This window comes from Sorex araneus, chromosome 2 (assembly GCF_027595985.1).
Source record: "Sorex araneus isolate mSorAra2 chromosome 2, mSorAra2.pri, whole genome shotgun sequence".
NCBI classification, from domain to species: domain Eukaryota; kingdom Metazoa; phylum Chordata; class Mammalia; order Eulipotyphla; family Soricidae; genus Sorex; species Sorex araneus.
In genome coordinates this window covers 258,386,277-258,391,710 of record NC_073303.1, presented here as the reverse complement: position 1 = coordinate 258,391,710, position 5,434 = coordinate 258,386,277, and positions in this window count along the sequence as shown.

Below are 5,434 nucleotides of genomic sequence, written 5' to 3'. Positions count from 1 at the left end.
CAATGCTACTTCAATTTAAAATATTTAGAAACAAAGAAATATCCAGAGTATTGAAATAGCAAAAAACAGAAGTGTGATAATTTCAAGATTTGGTACAGAAATTTTGTGACAAAATAATTTTCATACACTAATGATAATGAAATTATGTGTTAGTCAAGCTACTTTGGAAAGTTGTTTTGTAATATCTAGTAAAGGTGGAAAAATGCAAGTATAAAAATCTTACAGAGTATTTTTCACAGGCTGGAGTGAGAGTACAGCAGGTAGGGGTCTGCCTTGCATGCGGCTGACCTGGGTTCAATCCCCTACATCCCATAGGGTCCTCCAAGCACCACCAGAAATAATTCCTGAGCACAGAGCAGGAGTTACCCCTGAGCATCACCGGGTGTGACCCAAAAACTTTTTTAAAAAAGAGTATTTTTCACATGTAGGATAAAGAACATATAAAAGCATGTGCATGGTAACATAATTCATAGTCTAAATGAATAGAAGCAACCCAACCTATGTGTTTATCTGAAAGTGAATATAAAGTTGATTTATGATATAGATAACAAGTCTAGAAAATAATATTTTGTGAAAGAAAGTAAATGGCAGATTGGTAGGAAAACATTCTTGTAAAGTGAAGACACAGAATTTTGTACTAAACACATACAAATGTTAGAAGAATATATAAGCATGTACTTCAAATATATATAACATGGAAGATATGAACTGACTCTTATGAGTATAATACAGTATGAAAAGGAAAGATACAGAACTTCAGTTTAGTAAGAATTTTATTGTCCTAAACTTTTAAAGAGTAAAATGCATGCTTATGTATTATGGTGACTGAAATCCTCCACACGTACTGAAACTATGTAAGAAAGTGAGCATCAAATACTTAGCTGGGTATTACTTAGATGCTAAATGAAAGGTGCCTACATCTATCCTTTCATCTATCCTTTCTTCTACTAGAAGTAAGCAGAGCAAGGCTAGGGAGATAATACAGGGGTTAGGGCACAAGGCATGCATTCAATCCAAGGTCAATCCTTAGCATCAATGAGTGTAACCCTGCTGGTGTCTGAGCAGGTTGGCCCTGGTAGCAAGGTTGCTGTTGCTGTTGCTGGCCGTGGCCCCTGGCCTCTTAGCATCATTATGTTCCCCCCATAAAAATTAATAAGTAAATCATGTTCTTTATGCTACTGAACATCAGCTTTCTATTTTATGTACAATATACTTTTTACTGATAATCCATTAACAAAAGAGGCAGAAACAGTAACAATAATCTCACCAGTCTGTGGAAATATACAGATCCTTTAAACTTTGATATCAGATACTGCTCTTGCTGTCTTTCCAAGGTAAGATACTTATTTCTTTGGTGGGGGGGGGTTACAGAAGCATTAACCACCAAATGAGTCATTAACTGCACAATGTGCATCAAATACCTTGTAGCTCTTCTCTGAAGAGCTTCCTCCTCACCCTATCATTTATTTTTTCTTTTCTCAGGTTAAATAATTCATCACTGCATCACTGTCACCCCGTTTGTCGATTTACTCGAGCGGGCACCAATAACATCTCTATTCCTCCCACCCCTGAGATTTTAGCAACCTCGCCTTACTCATCTTTCCCAATGATTGGAGGCTCTTTCAGGGTCAGGGGAAATGAAACCTACCATTACTGTTTTTGGCATATTGAAAACACCACAGTAGCTTGCCAGGCTTTGCCCGTGTGGGCAGCATACTTAAATAATACTTAAATAATTCATATGTCAATAAAAATTGTCTTATAAGTTATCCTAGGAGAATATACTATTTAACATATCATGAAGGACAATTATTCCCATTAAGTCTTCTGACCTTTCCACGCTTCTTTCAAATTATTTATTTTATAACTTGCTTTGAGCATATTTTTTATGTAGCAGTAGGTTGGAATTCCATCTCCTCCAAGTCCAGCAGAACCCATGTTAAATAATTTTATTCTGCTTGTTCTTCTAGAACACTTCCTCAGAGCCTGTTGCTGGGATTGAACCCACAATTCAGTCCTTCTTTCCTATACTTCAAGTACCTGATATAATGGCAAATTATGGGGTGTGAGTAACACAACCTGAAGATGATGCTTAGTAGTCCCCTAGTGGTCTCAAAGAGTTCATGCAGTTCACTAAAATGCTTATTCTACTCTATGGTGGTAGGAGGAAAGTCATTAAGCAGCAAGTTCATTAAGTAGCTGCCAATTAGCATGCTCCTTTCCAGAAGACAGAGGAAGTACACTTAGGGTTACACTCTGTCTTGGTTTGCTCTCAAGTATGTTGTGATGTCCCTCTAAATATCATATTATGTCATCACAACTTGAAATTTTGCTTTTAAGGTTGTGAGATAACCTTCTGAATTAAAGCCTCCTTTTAGGAGGTGATGACATGAACTCCTTGATTTACTTGGAGACAGAGAAATCCATAATAAGAATATAGAGTTTTCAGAAGCATCTCGGAGTCAAGAAAGGGGCTGGATTATGAAGGAATAAAATCAAAGAGCTTCTCAGCAATCTCGGAGGAAATCCAAATGTGCTTTGAGACGCTTCTCTTATTGCATGAACTTGCTCAGGCATGTTTCCCCTCAGCACTAGTAGTCCTGGGAAGTCACACAGGCCTAAACTCTTAATATCTTGACCCAATTTCTGAATCCTGGAGAGACAAAAGGCAAAAAATGTTGGCACTGATGGTAGGTGTAGTGTTAATGAATATTTTTATTTATCATTGACTATGATCAACTAACCATGATAAAAACCTTAATGCACGTTTCATTTAATTCTTGCCAAGGTCCAATATTGTATTGAATAGATGATAAAGGTCATGCTTATGAATAATAAATAGTTCACCCAAGTAATTGGTCTACTAATGACACAAGTAACTTAATTCCAGGGTGACCAGATCAACAGAAAGAATGAATAGAACCAAATTATGGCCTTTCAGTCTCTACCTCATGAGAAAGCAAAACTAGGGAACTGGAGCAATCGTACAGTGGGTAGAGCATTTGCCTCACAAGTAGTCAACCCAGTTTCAATCCCCAGCATCTCATATGGTCCCCTGAGCACCTCCAGTAGCCATTCTTGAGTGCAGAGGCAGGAGTAATCCCTGAACATTGCTGGGTGTGACCCCAAAAGCAAAAACATTAATAAGAAAAGCAAAACTAGGACTGGGGAAGGGGCTCAAAAGGATTATTTGCATGTCTCACATGCAGGAACTTTGGACTGGTCCTTGGCACTTCATGGTCCCCAAGCACTGTCCAGCATGCCCCCTAAGCATTGGACATTTCTCAACCCCCAAAAGTAAAAACAAGGAAGGAAATAGCATAAAATATTTCAGGGGAAAGTGCTCTAAAAATTTCTTTTCAATACTGTCAGGGCTGTTAAAATTCCTATGATTTTGGTTTTTGTTTTTGTCAAACCTCCAGGGAGGAGTTGCATAGTTGGGATCACTTTTCTCCTTCAGTTCTGTCCTTGACATTCCCCTTTATTTTCTCTATTCCAATATCTCAGTTATTTGTTGTTCTCAGGCTAACATAAATTGATACACCTCTGAGTTCTTATGTCACCTGGACTGAACTTTTCTAATCTACTAAAAGCTTATTCATCCTCTGAAATTCTGTTCAAATTTTATTTTTTCATAAGATAATCAAATTGAAAACTCTCCACACAGACACTCCTTCTGTCTCCAAGGTGCATTGTTAATAAACACCTTCTCTAGCACAGCATCATATCAGTTCTATTATGACCATGAATATTTGGAATGCATGTTTTCTGAGGGCATTCATTATTTTTTTAAATCCTCTATTTTTAATGGACAATATTAATACATTTAACAGACACTTGTTGAACTAGTTTAAGTAACAAACACATATGGTCTTTCAGACATGGCTTTTTGGTCTTCTACTTTGCGTCTTGAGATTTCAAATAGATATTGTCTACCTACCCTATTTGCATACCAAAAGTATCTTATAATATGCTCAACATTCTACTCCTAACCATGCCAGAACAATTTCAACCTGCAGTCCAGAGGACTGTCCCTTTATTGTCCTTTGTTTCCCAGAGCAATTTTATCCTTATTGCACTGGACTACAAGGGGATTTTCTACCATACCCAGTGAGAAGTTCTATATCCCTTAACAACAATATAGAAAAAGTGTTGGTCTCAAGAACCCTAACTTCAAAAAAAGGAGTCAGTCTGTCCTAAATAAAGCACAGGGTATAAAAGAGTACACTTTGGAACTGGCTACATAAAGTGGGTCTGGGACATTAATGGAGTTACAAGCCTTTGTTTTTGGCATGGGGGCCACACCCGTCAATATTCAGGGCTTACTCTTCGCTCTTAGCTCAGAGATAACTAGTGGTAGAGCTCACAAGACTATACAGAAAGCTGAAATTGAACCCAGGTTGGCAACATGCAAGGCAAATACCCCACCTGCCCTACTATCACTCCATCTCTATTTACATGTCTTTTGTAAGTCTCATTTTATCTTTCGTAAAAATAAAGATAATAATGATTTCCTTGGTATTGAATAAATTACATAATTGACATATAGTAAATGCTCATCTATCTCGTAGTCCACTACTTCTGCTTGCTCCTCTAGTATAACTTAAGACGTCTTCATTTCCTCTTCTAATGCACCTTGAAAGTGTATTATAAAACTGGAAACTCTTTAAATTCCATTAAATTACTCTAATAAATTCTAACTTTATTGTGAGTGTTTCAATCCACACCTTAACTCAGGTATCTATAAAACATTTCCCTTACTGTTTACAAACATTTTTCTGAATATTCATAAGGACAAATTTCCTCCTGACATGGATGCATGAAACCCACCTGTGGAATTCCATCCTTATATCCTTATCTGACTATTTTTGTGAACAGAAAACTCATCTTTCTTCTATGGTAGCTTAGGAGATTCCATTTTTTAACATAAACAGGTTATAATTTATTCCTAAGGTAGAACTGAAACTTATTTTCCACTGAATACAGTCAGTGCCTTAGCATTTATCTAGTTGCTTCTAGTGTAGAATGATCTCATTTTAAGTTCTGTTAGTTTTTACTAACACATTAAGATTGGGTAAGAGATTGGGTAAATTGGAGAGATTGGTTAAGTAATCTATCTAGTGATCTGTAAAATGGTAACATCTTAGGAAGCATGTATTAGCAGTGAAATTAATTTATTGGAGTATGTAAAACTCTAAATGAGAATTCTTGGCATGTGATAAATGTTAAATGAATCTGTGCTAAGCCCATATCCATGAGAAACATAATGTTCAAACAGTAAAATCATTTAGCTAGCATTACTACTTGACAAGAATGTCCAGAACTGGAAAAACAGGCTTGCCTTGTATATGAGGGTACGTATCCAAGTATATTTCAATCCCTGGCACCACATATCATTCCTCCAAGTATCCCCAGGAGTGACCCCTGAGTACAG